Consider the following 17,902-nt stretch of genomic DNA (forward strand, 5'->3'; position numbering starts at 1 on the left):
CTGAATGACCAAAGAAACTGCTCACATTACCATCCGAGACTCGCATATTTGCAAAACAATATTTATTTACTTGAATATATGAACATTTGTCCTCCATATGTATTGTTTATCTGTATATGTGTTATGTCCGGTTGTGTGTCTACATGTTTTGCACCAAGGACCGGAAAATGCGCTTTGTTGGGTTTGTATTTGTGCAATCAGATAACAATAAACTTGATGACTTGACTCCCTTATATGTACCCCCCTCCCAGATTCTACTACTCATCTACACATGGGTGGTAATATACTGTGGCCATTTAACCTAACATGGTTGGGATGAGGGAAGAAACCAGAGCACCCAGTGGAAAGCCATGCAATCTGAGGGAGAACATCTCCTGATGGTAGTGCTGAGGGTTAAGTGGCCCATAGGTTCTGTACCAACGAGCAGTGTTAACTGGTTCCTCAGAACATTTGGGGTGGGTTCTCAATGAGCGAAAAACACACTGCTGAGGACTTTCACACATAGAAATATTTGCCGAGGAATCCGGTGCTCAAGAATAGAATGCAAATATTTTTAGACTGCAAATATTTCCAGGTTTAGAGGGAGGGTTATTTTTAATCTATGGTTGTGATGGGTAATTGCACTAGTCACAGCAGAGTGGGATTTCACACATGTGAAAATAAACAGAAGGTAACAGTGGGTAACTATGGATACCATTTTCATCCCCCGAGTGATGAAGACCGCATTAGTCATGGGTGAATTGTAGAAGTCTTCATTACCAGTGGTTTCAAATTCTGCGTCTCGACAGCCGTCTCTTTCCTTCCTCAAAAGGAGGGTGGCAAGGGAACGGTAATCAGTAGTTGGGTTAATATTTGGGTTGAAGGGGGTAGGGTGGTTGGAAAAGCTCTAGGGAGGGGGAATGAGTTCAATCCTTCCGAAGGTTTGGTAAGCAAAAATCAAAGGCTTACAAAAGCTGTTAAAGAAACAGAAAATAATTAAATGTATTTTAAATGAATTTATTTTCTGTGTTTTTTATGACTCTGTATCAATGGCTGCAAGTTTTTATGGGCACATCCAACAATCCTCAGTTAAAATTGTGCCAAGGTCCTAGGCAAGAAACAGGATTCTGTCTGTAATGATGATGTGTAGCATGGGTTTTCAATGGGAATTGAGCAGTATGCTGTTATAACCATTGTGGACAAGGTTAGAAAAGATTGCATTTATTTAGCATCTTCACGAATCTTTAGAACCAACGAGGAGCTTTTGAAATGTAGTCTTTTTGGGAATTTAAATTTAAAATTTAAACATTCAGTATGGTAACAGGCATATGCCATCCCATTAAATCCAATTGACTTTCATCCACGATATGTTTTTAAAGGGTGGGAGGAAACTTGACCACCTGGAGGAAACCTACACGCACACAAGGAGAACATACAAACTCCTTACAGAGAGCATTGGATTTGAATATAGGAAATAAGGAGAGCAAACTGTGCATAACATGTTCCCACAAATAATATACTGATGTGCGGTGGTATTGATTAGTTGAAGGAATTTTTTTTTTTTTTTTCTTTGGCTTGGCTTCGCGGACGAAGATTTATGGAGGGGGTAAAAAGTCCACGTCAGCTGCAGGCTCGTTTGTGGCTGAAAAGTCCGATGCGGGACAGGCAGACACGATTGCAGTGGTTGCAGGGGAAAATTGGTTGGTTGGGGTTGGGTGTTGGGTTTTTCCTCCTTTGCCTTTTGTCAGTGAGGTGGGCTCTGCGGTCTTCTTCAAAGGAGGTTGCAAGGAATAATGTTGTCAATAACAGACAGCATTTCCTTTTCTCCTCTTGAAGATATTATCCAAAAACCTCCCCCGTCTATCTGAGAAGGCCAATGTCATATCCAAATCTCAGATAGCACAACCAATAGTTTCCATGCAGACTGAGTACAAAGCAATATTTTGTAGTGAAAACTGAACCTACAACCATTTGGCACAGATGCAAAGGTACACCCACTTTTGGCAGAGTGTGGAAGCCTACAGACTCCTTGATTTAATTCATGCCTTAAGTCCTTACCAGGGAATCAAATCTCAGGATGTTCAAGTGTTATAATTAACCTTGGCATTGTATGGTGAGTAAGTATTGGTTAGTGTTTATATGGCCTCCTTAAAGGATTCATCTCTATTCTGTTACAGAAGAAGAAATACGATTAGAGAGATTCAAATGTACCGCTTTGGAGAAGAATGGGAGTTGGAACTGGAGAGGTATGTGGTGAAGTCAATGAGGACCAAAACCGAACAACCAATCCTTTTCGTGGACATAGGAAAAAAACCGGATGTTTTGAGGGGCCACAGGTGGAGCGTCATCTGTGGAGTCATCTGGCATGTTGGGGTTTCAGAGAGTTCCCGTGACGATTGCTTGATCCTTTCTTTTATTCTGCACAATGCACCCAAATTATTGCCTCCTCATTCTACAAATGAAGGGGTTTCTTGAACTTGGTGCATAACATTGTCATATTGCCTTTATTACAATCACAGATGGCTCAGGTGGTCAGTTCTAGTTCTGATGCCTTGATGATTTTTAAAAATATGTCCATCCACTCTTCCATCTCTTTTCATACTGAAAGACTTTTTCAGCACAGAAACAGGCCCATTTGCCTGCGACTGACCCATATCCCTCTAATTTACTCCTTTCCATGTACCTGTCTCAATGTCTTTTGAAAACTACAGTTGACCCATTTCTATGACTTCCTCTAGCAGCACATTCATTACATCCACTATCCTCTGGAGAAGGTTCCCCTTAGATCCCTTTTAAATCTTTCCTCTCACACCTTAAATCTGTGTCCTCTAGTTTTCGATTGACCTACCCTTAGAAAAAGTGTATCTAAAATCTAAGCTTTAAAATATCTAGCCTGATATGAAGATGTACCTTTACACTTTAATGTATCCCTGTCCATATCCAAACTACTTGGACCTTCCTTTGATTGAGTGACTCCATCAGCAAGTGCCTGTGACACTGAGTATTCAGAGGTCAGCAGATGCTGATGCTTCCATCTATTTCCCACCTGTACTTGCAGTGGAGCAAGGATACATCAGCCACTTTAATTCCACATCTCATTCCCACACTGACACGTCTGTCCATGGCCTCAAGTACTGCCAGGTTGAGGCCACATGTAAATTGGAGGAACAGTTCTTTATATACCATCTTAGAAACTCCAAATCAGATAGCATCAATATTGACCTCCAATTATCAAAAGCCCTCTTCCTCCCTCTTCATATTCTTGCCCCCTCCCCATTTTTTCTTCTCTGGCCCAACTACTACTCTTTCCACCACCCTCTTCTGGCTGGCAGAGTTTGTTCTCACCCTCAATAACTTCTCCTTTGACTTGTCCCATTTTTTTCCAAGTCAAATTGATTTGAGTCCCAGGTATGCCTGCCTTTTTGTTGGCTATATGGAGCAATCCATGCTACAATCCTACACTAGCAAGGCTCTTCAACACTTTCTCCGCTACATTGGTGCAATATGGTGTGATGAGCTCATCCACTTTATCCACCTTCCTGTTAACTTTCACCCCTACCTCAAATTAACTTGGCCAATTTCTGATGACACTCTCGATCTCTTTGTCTCCATTTTGAGAGACAAACATTCTACAGACATTTTCTACAAACCCACCAACTCCCACAACTACCTCAACCTCACCTTTTTATGCCCTGTCCTCATAAGGATACTATTTATTTCTCTCAATTCCTCCATCTCCATTGCATCTACTCCCAGGATGAGGTCTTCCATTCCAGATTAACCGCGATGTCTTCCTTCTTCAAAAAATGTGGCCTTCCCTTTACCACCATCAACTCAGCCCTTATTTGCATCACCAACATTTTCTGCACATTTGCCCTGCCCCCCTCTGCCCCTAGATACAAGGACAGTATTCCCCTTGTCCTCACCTACCACCTTACCATCCTCTGCATCCAACATGTTATCCTCCACAATTTCCGTAACCTACAGTATGATCCCACCACCAGACATATTTTCCCCTCCCCTCTCCACCTTCCACAGGGACCACTCCCTCCATGAATCCCTCATGCACTCATCTCTTCCTACTAGTCACCCCCTTGGTTCCTACCCTTGTGATCATTGGGAGTTCTCGACTTGTGCTCACACCTCCTCCCTCACCACGATTTGGGGCCCAAAACAGACCTTCCTTCCATGTGAAGCAATACAATGAGGGTCATCTGGTGCTACTGATCTTCTCCAGCATTTTCGTGTAAACTACAATCACAGTGTCTGCAAATTTTCTTGTTTTACTCTTTTTCCTCCCCCACCCTAACTAACTGCATGTCTCCCACACCTTCCAGTCTCCAACTTCATCCTCTTCCTTCCGCCTAGCAGAGAGCATCTTTCTCAACCTCCTGACCCTTCCCCCATTATCTCAGCTTTTTTCTTTATTTCCTCTTCCCACCTGTATTCACCTTTCACCTGGTGCTCCTCCCCCTCCCCAATGCTTCTAATTGGGCATCTGCCTGTTTATTGTTGTCCCTGAGACCCAAAGTCTTGACTATCTATTGAAGTAAATTATATAAGTCTGCAGACACCTTGATTGAAGTAAAAACACAATGCTGGAGAAACTCAGCAAGTCAAACAAAGCAAAGGTAAGGGTGCATAACTAACGGTTTGGGCTTGAGCCCTTGATATCAAGCCTGAAACGTTGGTTTTGTATCTTTATCTTTGCTCTGTTTGACCTGCTGAGTTTTTCCAGCATTGTGTTTTCACTCAATTATCATCGATGCTGCCTGACTTGCTGAGCTCCTCCAGCACTTTTTGTGTGTTGTTCCAGTTTTCCAATATCTGCAGGATTCTTGTTTGCCTTGACTTCACCACAAATACATTTGCTAAATCTGAACATGTTCCCCGGAGCCAATTTTTGCAGCAGGTGATGAATGGGTTTGAAGATCTGGTTGGGTTGGTGTCTGCGGGAGGTTCACCCTCCTCACCGACCAAGAACGATAAGATCTTGTCTGGAGAGTCGAGCTAGCCACGTCCAGCTACAACATCCGGTACAACGATTTTCCCAATGCCCTGTGCCACTGTGCAGTCTGACCATCTGCAGGCGCTGCACAACACACTTTGTCACCGGGGCCATTTGGCCCTTCAAATGGCTTAGCATCGAATTCAAGGGCCCCCTGCCTTCCACGGACAATCTTCCATCTTCCCTTCACCATCTCTTTCCCTGACACCTCCACAGCCACCGTTATCAAATTTAGGTTTCTTGTAGCAGCCTGTAGTAATGTTTAGCCTGAGGGTTGTGGGATTGGGGAGGTTTGCTGGGGGTGAATTGGTTTCTTGGGGCATTTACAATAAAAGTTCTAAAATCTGGACTGCTTGGAGATTGGATCAGTATGGATTTTCTAATTTTCCAGATTCTTGAGCAGTGTATCTGTGGAGCTTACGCAATGCACTCCTGCACACACACAATGCACATGCGCACACAATGCAAACACACACACACACACACACACACACACACACACACACACACACACACACACACACACACATGCTCAAAAGTCGAGAGTTTTCAGGGAGTTCAGATTCTTGGGAAATCCGGATTTCTGGCATACATATTTTTAGATTTGTACAGTAGATTAATATTTGCTGTATATTGATCCTACAATAGCCATCTCCTTCACAACTCACTGTTTTTCTGTTTCTTTCCTAACTCTCCTTGTACCCACAGTGACAGTCTATAAATGTGCTTTATGCTGCAAAATTATACTTTCACTTTTGAGATCTTTCCTAGCTGTATTACAATACCACCAAGAAAAGCTGATAGAATCAATGTTTTGGCATGCCGATCGGATACTGCATGAGTATCCCTGTAGAGACATGCACCTCATTATCATTCCTTTCAGCTGCATTTCTGGGATTCCATGTCAGTATCATCAGTCATAACTCAAGGAGGTTGCCCCAGAGCCTAACAGCTTGGGGTGAAAATTTCTGCAAACAATGGCCCGCAAGGCAGCTCAGCGGGCTCCTTACAAACAGAAGCCACGCCAAAGCATTGCTGGACTGGTGATAGGAGCTGCTACCTACACTGAAGCCCTCACCTTTGGGAAGCCAGCAAAGTCAAGGAAGTGAAGACATTTTCTAACTGATGGTTGACCAGGCGAAGCAGACCATGGACGGACATGTCAGGATACATTACTGTGTGGTATTCTGTACCATGTTTCACTTGCACTATCAGTGAGCCAGTTGCAATTTCTTCTGGTTAAAAGTCAGGAGGATTGACGCCATAATTTTTGGTACTTGTTACAGTTCTTTACTCTCCCTCCTTCTCTATCCCTTTTCTCTGCCACTCTTTCAATTTAAACCAACATTCAAAACATCAGCACCTTCATCAATCCTGAGTTAAGGTTTAGATTCCAAATTCTCTACAGCACAAATACTGACAACTTCCATTACTGTGATATCACTTGGCCTCTGCCCAAACTCTAGATTGATTGTCACTGAAGCTCTTATCTCTTGGTTTGTGGCTTCTTGGTTGGATGCAACATCTTGAGGCTCTGACAAAGGGGTTGCTTAGTCAGGGGTTGCTTAAGGTGGGATGTGAGTGGGATGGGAAGGTTGAGAATCGCTGCTCTAGACCCAATTGTTACTGAGATATTTTGCTGGAGAAAAATGGTCATTGGCCCATTTCCTTTGGAGTTCTGAAACCGCGCACATAACGAGTCCATTGGGTCCAATTAGAACAGTGAACAATTAGAACCTTTTTCTTTCCACCCACATCGCACCTTAAGCAATCCCTTCCTAATCACAGAGCACCGATGGCAGAGGGAATACTTAAAGTGTCATGTGAGTGGAAAGAAAAAGGTTGAGAACCACTGACTTAGATCATCACCAGTCTCTACCTCTGCGACAGGCTACAACACATGATTTGTATTTCTTTGACTCAAGAATCTTGAATGTTAACTGTAGCTTTTATTTTCTGTCTCTGAGGTCTTGTCTAAGGGAATTCCCTCTTGAATGTTTTCAAATCTCCCAGGTTCTTCAAGATCCATGTTGACGCTCTCTCCTTAGACTTTGCCTTCCCAGCGTTACTTGAACAGAAAACACTTGCCAATATTTGGCTTACCTTTGTTGGACATTCATTCAGTGTCTCCCTTCTTGACATTCTGCCCCATGGATTTCATGGACATGAGCAACTAGGCCCATTACAATTTCGTGAATTTGTGCGATATGAGTGTCAGTAGCAAAGCTAAGATTTATTGTCCATCCTGAACTGCCCCCTGCATTTAGTGGCTTGTGAAGGTATCTGAAAGGTAAGTTAAGTCATCACAATGGTAATTTTGAAGCCCGGAGTAAGGGGATCAAGAGCCAGAGATCATCAGTTCAAGGTGATGGGAGAGCGATTTAATGGAATCTGATGGGTAACTTTTACACAGAGCATAGTGGGTGTATTCAACTAGCTGCCAGAGGAGGTAGTTGGGGCAGGTACTATTGCAACATTTAAGAAACATAGAGGGACATGGGCCAAACTCAGGCAGATGGGTCGAGTGTGGATGGGGCACTTTTTTTGGTCAGTGTCGGCAGGTTGGGCTGAAGAGCCCATTTTCACGCACTATAACTCTGTTATATAAAGGCTAAACTGGGTGAAACAAGAATGTCTGCAGAAGCTGTGATTGCAGTAAGAACAAACCAAAATGCTGGAGGAACTCAGCCAATCTCTTAGCGTACATGGGCAACAAAGATATACTGTCGACACTTCGGGCCTGAGCCTTCTTCAGGGAATAAGCAGAACAAACAAAAAGCAGGAGATTCAAGACTGCAGACAGTGCTAGCTTGGGGCGTAGTCCAGACCAACAAAAGGGGCTAGTTAAATATGTTAAGGGGAGAGGTGAAAATTATGTCTGTGTGAAAGGACACAGGGAAAAGGGAGGGAGACAGAGCTGGAGAAAGGCAATGGTGGGGGGGTTGGGGAAGATAAGTGAAGGATGGGTTTTAATGAAAGCCAGATAAGTCGATATTATGCCATCCGGATGGAGGGTGCCCAATCGGAAGATGAAGTGTTCTTCCAATTTGTGGGTGATCTCAATCTTGCAATGCATGAGACCATGGACGGACATGTCAGCAAGTGAATCAGATGGAGAATTGAAATAAGTGGTCACTGGTAGATCCACGTTATTGCAGCGGACAGAGCCGAGGTGCTCCACAAAGCGATCTCCCAGTCTGTGCCTATTCTCTCCAATGTAGAGAAAACCACGACAGAAGCACTGGATGGAGTATATAACTCCTGAAGATTCACATGTGAAATGTTGCTTCACTTGGAGGGTCCCGAATGGTGGTGAGGGAGGAGGTGTGGGTGCAAATAGAGCATCTCCTGCGGTTAAAGGGGTAGGTACAAAGGGACAATTGGTGGGGAGGGAGGAGTGGACAGGGGAGTCATGGAGGAAGTGGTCCCTTCATGAAAAGAGCTGGTGCTGAGGAGTGATAAAGATGTGCTTCTCTGTGCTGCTCACCTCCACTAGTCCTGGAATCTCCCTTTCAAGCCTCAGGTCTTCTCAATTGTCAGGTTTGTGGAGGACACGTGCTAAAAATATCAGTGACAAACTATTCATACTGTACTTAAGAATCCCTCTCCAGCAGCAAAAATACACGATTAAGATTCCAAGTCCTTCTCAATGACCAGCCCTACAGAGGGGAGTGTTTCAATGCAGCATTCCTGAGCTGTTGCTTGGGTAACATTTACTGGGGTCCCTGGGAACAAGGATAGGCCTGCTGCTGATAAGATTTTTTTCACCAGAGGGGCAAGGAGAACCAGACATTCCAGGGCTGGATATCAATTTCAAGTTCAAGTTTATTATCATCCGATTGTACAAGTACAACCAGAAAACAGCATTCTCTGGACCTCAGTGCAAAGATACAGACATAACACGCATAGGGACAAACGATACATATGCAGTACATATTTTTACACCTGTCCACACACCCCCATTTCCCCCCCCCCCCACAAACACACACACACACCCAACACATACACACAATAAATATAGTTAAATATATAGCAAGGTCTCAGAGGGTTTGTATGAGCAATTCATCAGTCCTTCAGTGTCCTCACTTCCCGTGGGAAGTTTTTTCTCAGCCTGGTGGTACTGGCTCTGAAACTCCTGTATGTCCTTCCCAACTGGAGTCACTGGAAGATGCTGTGCACAGGGTGGAAGGGGTCCTCCATAATTTGGCATGCCCTCTTCAAACAATGATCCTGGCAGATCATGTCGATGGGGGAGAGGGAGACCCCAGCGATCCTCTCTGCTGCTTTTATTGACTTCCCATCCTATGCTCTGCAGCAACTGTTCCACACTGTGATCCAGCTTGTCAGAATACTCTTGATAGAACTCTTGTAGAAATTTGACAGGATAGTGGCCAGTAGCCTTGCCCACTCGGTCTTCAAAGGAAGTGCATTTGCTGCTGTGCCTTTCTGACAAGGGAGGAGATGTTGTGCATCCAGGATAGGTCATTTCTTAAATGGACACCAAGAAACTTGGTGTTCTCTACTCTCTCCATTACTGAGCTATTATTGTGTTCTGGTGGCTGGTTGTCCCTCGTCCTCCTGAAGACCACGATCATCTCTTTTGTCTTGTTCATGTTGAGACTCAGGTCGTTATTCTCCCACCATTTTATAAGATTCTCCACCTCTTCTCTGTAGTGCGATTCATTGTTGTTGATGAGACCAGTCATGTCAGCTGCAAACTTGATGACTCTGTTGGAGCTACATTTGGTGTTGCAGTCATGGGACAGTAGAGTGAACAGGAGTGGGCTGAGCACACATCCCTGCAGTGCCCCAGTGCTCAGCGTGACGGGGCTTGACATTTTGCTGCCAACCTGGACATACCATACCAAGATTGATCTTCAGCAGGTTATCTTGCACAAGCTGCAGGAATGTTAGAATAGTCACATTTCTACATAACTTGCATCATAGATTGCAATATTGCTGCAAGGAGACTAACAAAAGGAAGAAACATTGAAACTAAGATTTTTCCACTGTAGGAATTACTGAAACCATCCAGATTTGTCAAGCTTGGAAATTCATCCCATCTGTTGATGTCGGCCTATCCTAGTAATTTAGGCTAATATGAAGAAAACCCAGTACTGTGGTGTCACTGACATTAATTAAGTCTACTCTGGGACTGATTGGAGGGTTGGGCAAGGCAGAAAGGTCAGAGGAAACTCAGGCAGAATATGAACTTAAGCTTCTTAAAGGCACAACTGTGTAGAAACAGTTCCAGCCAGATGATGGAACAACTTCCCCTCAGTAATTTTATGCTACTAATATACCACCTCTTCTTCTTCATGAAGACTCTTCAGTGGCAACTACCACGGACAAAGGTTTCTCCAGCAAGTCTGTTGGTGAATGTAGGCACCACGTTGCTTTTATTCTTACCACCTGAAGCATACCAGTCTGGCAGCTTAATGAAACATGGAAGTCTGCAGACACCGCGATTGTAGTAAAAACACAACGAAAAGCTGGAGGAACTCAACCGGTCTTTTCAGCATCTACAGGAGACAAAATGTATTGCTGCAGTTTCTGGCCTGAGCCCTTCATCAAAGAATGAGCCAGAAGCAAGAAATCTCAGAAAATCTCAGAATTCAGACAAGGCTGGCTGGGGGAGGAATCCAGCCCAACAAAAGAAGTTAACTGGATATGAGAAGGGACAAAGTAAGAATGTATCATGTTTGTGGGAAAAAAAGATGGAATGGAGAGACATAGACAAGGAAAGGTAATGGGGGAAAGGTGAGACCATAGACCATTTACTACATCTAGTGCTCCTGTTGTAGTCTCTTCTACATTGGAAAGACTGGACGCATACTGGGAAATCACTTAGTTGAACACCTCTGCTCTGTCTGCTGCAATAGCATGGATCTCCCAGTGGCCACCCATTTCAATTCTCCACTCCATTCCCTTGCTGACATGTCTGTCCGTGGTCTCATGTACTGCCAGCCTTAGACCACCCAAAAATTGGAGGAACCACACCTCATTTTCCAACTGGGCACCTTCCAACCGGATGACATTAATAGCGACTCATCTGCTTTCATTAAAAACTCCATCCCCCCCCACCACTTCTTCCCCATCACCTTCCCCCAGTTCCCTCTTTTCCCTCTTTCTCTTTTCTCTGTCTCCTTTCACACAAACACAATATATTCTTACCTCGACCCTTCTCATATCCAACTAACACCTTTTGGTTGGTCTGGATTTCTCCCCCAGCTAGCCTTGTCTGAATTCTGAGACTTGCTGAGATTTCCTGCTTCTGGCTTATTCCTTGAATAAGGGCTCAGGCCCGAAGCATCAGCAATATATTTTTGTCTCCTATAGATGTTGAAAAGACCAGCTGAGTTCCTCCAGCATTTGGATGTATTTTTACTTACTTTAAGCTTATCTGCTCAGTCAGTTACCATCCTATGTGGCCTCTTTTAGAGAAGGGTATTGAAGTCCAATCCTAATGTCACTTACCTTCCACCCCAAATCCTCAAAGTGTCACATGGAACTCTGCCTTGTTCCTGCTGTTTAACTTGGAGGAGTACTGATTCAATAGTTGATGGTAGAAGGCACCAAGTAGCAAGAGATCTCTGTCCTAATTTAAGCAGAAAATTGTGGAAATGTATAGAAGGTCAGGCAGGACCAATGGAAGGAGAAGCAGAAATTGCAGAGATTCCTCCTTATTTTCCAGCTTTCTTCTGGTTTCTGCATTGCATCATGGTCTTTAGTGGTGTAGATTACCTCAGCCTCTCACATTCTGAAGATTTGAGAATTCATAGATCTTACATGATCTTTAAAGTTTTGCAGAAGAATCTGTTCCACCTTTCTCATGATGGTGGGTGTATGGAACGGGCTGGCGGAGAAGGTGGTTGAGGCAGATACTATTGCAATGTTAAAGAAAAAAATGTGAATTGATACATGGATAGGATGGGGTTTAGAGGGATATGGGCTAAACGCTGGCTGGTGGAACTAGTGTGAATGGGACATTCTGGTCACCATGGGCAAGTTGGGCCATAAGGCCTGTTTCCACACTATGTTCAGTGGATCTTCAATGCAACGATGGAGAAATCTTTCTGACTGTCTGGTGTACAGTCAGTGTCTCTGGGTGAGCTATGTTTAGGTCACATGTCTGTAGATTCTGCCCATTGGTGAGCCCTGACCCAATACAATATCTGGTTCTTTGCTGATAGATTTGTCTGACATTTTTCCAATCTGTTTTGTTGCTTTATCACTGAATTGTTGGGTTGCCTATACCACAGAGCACTAATTAACAAAATGTTATGGGATCTGAAGGCAAATCAAACTGACCAGGAAAAGCATGTGTTTTTTCCAAAGTGATATTTGTGAACTTTTAACAATCCAGCAGCTTTCATGCAATTTTTTGATGCATACACCCTTTTCTCAAAATCTTCAGAGGCTAGAGGATAATTGGATTAGGAATTGCAGACATAATTCAGACCCCATTTTAAAGTCAAATATTCCACCTTTATATTCCTGTTATAAATTCCCATGTGCACATTTACAATGAGAGTTCCTCTGTGAGATCTTATGCTGCAATTACTCCTCTTGGCAGAAAGGATAGTGTAGCCCCTTCATTAATGCGAGGTGCAAATTCACAGCATACAAAAGTTCACAATGGCTGCTTTTATTTTAAATATCATACATTTTATATAAATGTGTAATTGTGCAAAACTGGATGAATATGCATGCACAAATTTAATTTAATATTTTTGCATTAGGGCATTTACAAACTTGGAAAGGTGAGCATTTTAAGTTTCTTGCTGTGGTACTAGTCTGCTGCCAAGCCAACTTAAAAATGCTAGACACCCTGTGAGTGTCATGAGAATTAAATATGTTTGATCCTCTGTCTGGAATGCAGTGTACTGCATTAATAAAGCACCACAGTATTCCTCTATAAACTGCCTATATTTTATTGGAGTTTCTGTCATTAAGTTGGACAGTAACAGGTTCTTTGGCCCATCTTGTCCACACTGCAAGTTAGTCGTATTTGCCTGTGCTCAGCTCATATCCCTCTAAATCTTTTCTCTTTGTGCACTTGAATACAGCAGTTATTCCCACAACTAACACTTCCTTTGGCAGCATGCTCCATATACCTACCACTTCTGTGAGAAGGCACTTCTCAGATCCCTTACAAATCTTCCCCACCGAGGGTGGCATAGTTAGCTTTGGGGTGGCATAGTTAATGTAGTGGTTAGTACAACTCTGTTTTCGTGCCAGCAATTGGGACCGGGGTTCGAATTTCATGCTCTCTCTCAGGAGATTGTATGTTTTCCCCATGTCTGCGTAGGTTTCCTCCCACCATTCAAAACGTACCGGGGGTTATAGGTCAATTGGGTGCAATTGGGCGGCACAGACTCTTGGGCTGAAAGAGCCAGTTACCGTGCTGTATGTCTGCATGTATGTATGAAGAATGAAGTTAAATCCATGGCCTCTTCTTTTAGTTTCTCCTATTCCTGGAAAAAGCCTGTGATTATTTGCCTTATCTATGAGCCTCAAGATATTGTAAATCTCTATTAGGTCTCCCTTGAGTCTCTACACTCCACCAAGAAAAGTCCCTCTCCTTATTACTCAAGCCTTCCAATCTTAGTAATATTCTTGTGAATCGTTTTTTGCCTATCCAGCTTCATTGTATCTCTCCTATAGTAGGATGACCAAAACTGTGCACAATTCTCCAAATGTAGTGCACATCCGGCCTTCTCTATGACTGTACTCATGGCAGCTCCCTCTTGACCCAGGAGAAAGGCTCCAACACCATAACCCCTCCCCAGAAAGCCTGGGTCACAGTACAGGATGACCTTCAAGTTTATTGTAAATAAAAGCCTATAGTTCTGTAACTCTAGCCGTTGAGTTATTGATAGCATCAATTTTATTTACAATCATTTTTTTCAAACGACGGAACAACTCTTGAAGCCTGATAAGATGGAGATTGACCCACAATCTCAGACTGCTTTGAACTCTGCTTTGAGGTTTTCCTACAGAACTCCACCAGAGTGGGGGCGTGGCAAGATGGCGTAGAAGACAGATGTACAATTTCACCTTTCACGAGCTAGTTTTTTAAATACCCGTTTTTAAAAATTTATAAAAGTGATTAAAAGTAGTATTTACAGTTATTGGAATACTAGAGGACTAATGTGAAAAAAATGAAAGCTCAATTACAGAAGAAACTATCTTACAAGAGTGTTGAAGAATTGAGGCCTACTTATTCAGTTGAAACCACGGAGTCGTCGGTGGGAATCCCCAAGGCTCAGAGGACTACTGCCCGATTGAGTATGATGCCAGTGCCGATCCTTCCTCCGCAAGATGGTGCCGGCTTGACGACAAGCTCGGCTGGCGCTGAACCGCATGTCCATGAAGTCAGACGGGCGGGCGGTCTGGCTGAGAGAGGAGCCCTCGTGTCCGCAATGTTGTCAGGTGTGCCAGGGATGCGCAGTGTTGAATCGGAGGACGCACCTGCGCAGTTGCTGGTCGTACCGGGCATTTGCGGTGCTTCAAGGGTTTGGGATTTATTAGAACTGGTGTGGGCTGTGTCGGGTGTTCAGACCCGCAGCCAGACCGGAAGAGGACCAGCGGTGCCTGAAGAAGAAGAAGGCTTACCTTTACTGGACAGCACACAAGAACAAATGGAGGTGGAGACCAGGGAAGGTAGGCCTCAAAGGGAGGTGATGGAATCCGGAATGGAATCTATGTGTGCTGTTTTGGAAGGGATTGCCTACCAAATGGACATTATGTTTAAACAGATGTCTCAAGGATTTTTGGAAGAAAAAACTAAAATGAGTACTATGTGTGAAGACATGACAAATATGAAGCAAGGTATGTCTGTAGTTAAAAATGATGTTAATAGATGTATAAAATCAGTTGATACAGTACAAGATCATTTTTTAAAAATTGAAACAGCTTTTTTTGAATGTAAAAATCAAGTTGAACGTAATAGGGAAAAAATTGATTCATTGGAAAATCAAAGTCGGAGGAATAATGTGAAAATAGTGGGTCTTCCAAAAGATATTGAAGTTCTGACCTGATAAAAATTTTTAAGAAATGGATTCCTGAGATGTTGGGCAAGAAGTTTTTTCCAGAAGGTTTGGAGTTGGATCGAGCACATAGAGCATTAAGGAAGAAGCCATTTCCGGGACAATCGTCACGGGGGGTTTTAATTTGTTGTTTGAAATATCAAGATAGAGAAATGATATTATTCAAAATAATAGAGTATTTTTTATGCAGATTTGAGTCAAGAAATTATTAGATGATGTCGGGAATTTAATTCAGCTAAAGAAGTATTGTGGCGGAAGGGTTATTCTTTCCCTATGTCTGCGTAGGTTTCCTCCCACCATTTAAAACGTACCGGGGGTTATAGGTCAATTGGTTATTCAAGGGTTATTTGCTACCCTGCAATGTTAAAAGTTTTTTATGGTAATTTTCAATCTCAATTTTTTGAAAATGACCATGATGTATTAATTTTTGCCAATTCATTGCCAGATTTGCAAGGAAATGGCCGATCTCCTAAAAGAAGGGCAAATGGAAATGGGCATGGAAATGGGAAGAATGGGAAGTGTGAAAAGAATGGAAAGAAAAAAGAGCTGACACAAAGTCTTCTTGATATTGAAGACCCGGAACAATCATTGGGACTGGAATCACTGGGTTGAATATATTTACTATATTTGATTATGTTTAATTGAATAATGCATGTGTGTCTGGCTGGGGGGGGTGGGGGGAAGGTGGTGGATGGCACTGAAATCTTTGACAGTCATCTGTTGCTAGTGGGGTTTACCACACCCAGATTTTTAGGGCATTACTACCTTTGTGTGTGTTTTTTTTAAGGGGTGATTTTTTCTTTAAATTTTTTTCTTGACATTTTATAGGGAAGGGATTAAAAAAGAACTCCACCAGAGTCATGGCCTTGAAGGCAAACAAGCTGCACCTATTCTTCTCCTGGGTCAGACATCGAGTGTTCTCGATGATCAAGAATGCCTCAACATACAGGGAGACAATGGACAAACTCAAGGATTAGTACAGGGAGAAAGTCAATGAGGTATACGCCAGGCACATGCTGGCTACCTGCAGACATCGATCAGGTGAATCGAGCAACGAGTTCCTCCGGGCACTGCAGGGACTTACACAAGCATGCAACTTTCAGTCAGTGTTGGCCCCCAAAACACGGAGGACATGATCTAGGACACCTATGTTGCAGGCGTTAGTTCAGAGGTTTCTTGAGCAGAGTAAGATTGACTTAAAAGGGGCGATCAATCTTGTGAAATCACTGGAGATCACCCTCTGTAACATGGAAGCTTACTTGACGAATGGCGCGGGATCCACATGCGGGTTTACAGGACAGCAATCCACAGCAGTCCACAGTCGCAGACTTCCAAGAGCACCTGAAGTGCTACTTTTGTGGCCAACTAAAGCACCCCCGAAAGTGCTGAAAAAAGAGACACTACGGGAGGGTATGTCAATCACAACTGCCTTCCAGTCCCAGCGCCTCCATGTGCACAGCATGGGGGGTCACCTTCTTGGCTGCCATGATCTTTCAGAGACTACCATGCCATGTCTTGGGGCTGCCATCTTGGACATCGCCAACTTCCGGGGATAACTATGCCGCCACATGGGGGCTAACATTATTCTCCCGAACTAGGAGTCAGCATGGGCTAGAGCACAAACCAACACTGGCCTCCATGGTACTGGATCAAAGCAGCCCACATCAACTCTCTTGGTCATTGATGGACATCCCAATCAACGATCAGGTGACAAGATGCTTTTTCAATAGCGGGAACACTGAGAGTTTTATCCACTCTGATACAGTGCAATGTTACTCCCTTAAAGTAAGGCCAGTAAGTTATAAAGTCACCCTGGCCTCAAAGTGCCACTTGGCAACTACACCACCGTGACACTGAGAGTGAGGGGCACGACGAACATGGACTTTAAACTCTTCATCATGCTGAAGCTCTGTATATCAGTGCTGCTGGGGTTGGACTTTCAGTGCCACCTCAAGAGTGATGTAATATGATGGTCCTCTTTCCCCCCTCCCAACGATTGGCTACCCGCAGTGCGTCAGCCAGCTGCCCTGCTCCCCCCATCGCCCCCTCCCCTCCCCCATCAGCTCAACTGAGACGTGGTCTCTCTACTCTCCATATTGATCCTCATCCTCAATTGTAAACCTGTCGCTACAAAAAACCAATGATGCAGTGAAGGGGACAGGGTGTTTCTTAAAGCAGAAGTGTGGCAACTCTGGAATGAGGCCAGTACCAGTCCGTGGAGAGCTCAACTGGTGGTGGCCAAAGCTGGGGGTAAACACAGAATGGTGATTGATTATAGCCAGATCATTTACCGCTATACGCAGCTGGTTGCGTTATCCCCATCCTCGCATTGTGGAATGGTCAATCAAATTGCCCAATATCATGTGTTCTCCACGATTGACTTGAAATCCGCCAGCTCCCATCTGCTCAGATGGGGAGGCGTTAGTTGACTGCCTTTGAGGCAGATGGCCACCTCTACTAACGGTGTTACCAACAATATCTCCATCTTTCAGCGGGAGATGGACCAGATGGTAGACCATAATCACCTCTGTGCCACTTTTCCCTACCTGGATAACGTCAAAATCTGTGGTTACAACCAGCAAGATCATTACGCCAACCTCCGGAAACTCCTCACATCTGCCAAACACCTAAACCTAATCTACAACAGGGATAAATATGTTTTCCTCCCTACCTGCTGGCCAGAGGTATCGCCACTAGCAGGATCACCAGTTATCACCCCCCGAGGGAACAGCCAGGTGAAGAGGAAGAACACCATTGTGTGGAAGGCCATTATCCTTGCCCTTGTCCAGGGGGCTGCCAGTCTCTCAGTGGCAGGAGTTCCTTCCCATGGCACTCCATGCGATCAGGTCACTGTTAAGTACTA

At 43.9% G+C, this 17,902-nt stretch overlaps 1 long non-coding RNA gene across 2 annotated transcripts in view; it reads left to right on the forward strand.

Annotated features, from left to right (window-relative positions):
- Positions 1–17,902, forward strand: part of LOC138757099 (uncharacterized) — a 115,133-nt gene that overhangs the window by 60,829 nt on the left and 36,402 nt on the right. For both annotated transcript variants that reach the window (XR_011353345.1, XR_011353344.1), the window contains exon 3: positions 2,157–2,225. This is a non-coding gene — a long non-coding RNA (uncharacterized lncRNA). The remainder of the gene's footprint in view (positions 1–2,156; positions 2,226–17,902) is intronic.

This window comes from Narcine bancroftii, chromosome 3 (genome assembly GCF_036971445.1).
Source record: "Narcine bancroftii isolate sNarBan1 chromosome 3, sNarBan1.hap1, whole genome shotgun sequence".
NCBI classification, from domain to species: domain Eukaryota; kingdom Metazoa; phylum Chordata; class Chondrichthyes; order Torpediniformes; family Narcinidae; genus Narcine; species Narcine bancroftii.